Source organism: Cupressus sempervirens, chromosome 4, assembly GCF_028749045.1.
Source record: "Cupressus sempervirens isolate cs-2001-9-10 chromosome 4, ASM2874904v1, whole genome shotgun sequence".
Taxonomy (NCBI): Eukaryota; Viridiplantae; Streptophyta; class Pinopsida; order Cupressales; family Cupressaceae; genus Cupressus; species Cupressus sempervirens.
Window position 1 is genome coordinate 241764393 of NC_143121.1, and position 1761 is coordinate 241766153.

Sequence of the window (1761 nt, forward strand, 5' to 3'; positions counted from 1 at the left end):
TAATTGTTTTTGCTAACAAATTGGTTAGAGCAAGGACAATTATTTATTAAATAATTGACTTTTTTTAATAAGCAACTAGAAACCAATTTTGTTAGGGTTGGTAAGTTGTTTTATATCTCCACCGTCGATTGTAAATCAATCTTGGCCGTTGGTTTACCAATGAGAGTAGTATAAAAGGGGGTCAAGGGGGCATTTGGAGAACAAGAAGTTTGGAGAAACATTTGCAGTGTTAGCACGAGAATAGCAGTGGAGAATATCAGTGGGATAAATTAGGAGGTTGTCGAAGTTCTGCCAGTAAAAGGCAAAGAATTTTGTATCTCTTGATTTGCTGAAGTTTAATATAATTCTTCATTTGTAGAACTGATTTTTCCTTAAGATTTTTTCTAGGGACAATTTGTCCAAAAATATTGCGTTCATTGTTTTGTGCATTTCTTTTCGTATTTTATAAGTGAAGTTGCAATTATGTTATTTTTCGATATTAGTTGGAAATTTATTTTCAACATTTTAATAATCATTTATGATAGAAGATTAATAATCAGTGACTGAAATAGTTAAATTTTTCACACTTATTAGGTGCAGCATCAAAAGACCTGACAAGAAAGAAATAAATCATATGGTGGAAGAACAGTCTTAAGAGAGAAAATATGACATCTTTCTCACCATAATGGTCTACCAATTTATAGTAATGATGACGGATCAATACCCCACCGGCGGATTGGCTCCGAAGATGGCAGATGCAACCACTTGAACACCAATCAGCTGATTGCAGTTGAATATGATTTCCCAACATTTCGCTGAAAATGTATTAATCCCCTTGAAATCACAAACACATCTCCCTTCTCCAAGTTGTGTGAGAACAACACGTTAATTATGCTAACAAAACCAACCAAAATAGTGCCCTCCATTACAAATATGATCCCAGTAGCGCGAGGATGAATATGAGGGGTATTCAACCCCCAGATGCAAAAACACCATGGCTCATTGATATGGCCATCGTGTTTAATCCGTGGAAAGTTTGCACATTACCAGCGGTGATATTGAACTCAAAAGTATTCTTGGTTGAGAGTGGAGCATCAAGTCCCTTAAACAAGAAATTTGATGCATTCACTTGCTTCCGGTCTTGTCACACAAAACCGTTCAGTTTCACTTTAGTCTGAGTAACATCAGCCACGCAGAAATCCTGCAGAGGATCAGGGTCCGATGCATTAATTGACAACATTAGAGAAAACCATAAAATGAAGCTCAAGTAAGCTTTCATCATTGTTGCAGAAGTTTTCATTTCCAATTGGCCCAGAATGTCGGACAGAATAAGCAATGGGAAAACAGAGATTGATATGATAGAGCATCCCAAAGCTGGTATTTTATAGGGTAAATTGATTAAATGAGCGGTGAAATTTATTAATTTATCTGAGGAAAGGCATTTTATTTCTCAATACTTTTTCAAACAATGGTGGCTAGACACGAATTAGTTAATTGTGCGTCGGATAAAACCATTTTAGGGTCTATTTGGCTGCAGAAATATAAAAATGGGAATGGGAATACTTATTCACGAATAGAAAATGGGTTACATATTCTTAAATTCAAGAATTCAAAATTTATGTTTTCTAAAATTAAAAAAGTAGAAATAGGAATACGTATTCTTATTCCACCTATTTAGGTGGAAAAGAAAATGCTCATTTTTGAGTCAAAATTGGAATATGTATTTCATTTTAATTCCTATTCCAATTCTGATTTGGTGCATCTAAATAGAGAATTCAAATT

The 1761-nt window shown here is 34.4% G+C and overlaps 1 pseudogene; it reads right to left on the reverse strand.

The window, feature by feature from the left end:
- Nucleotides 1-696: 696 nt before the first annotated feature.
- On the reverse strand, nt 697-1279 carry LOC149560905 (germin-like protein subfamily 2 member 1 pseudogene; annotated as a pseudogene).
- Between the last annotated feature and the right edge of the window lie 482 nt (nt 1280-1761).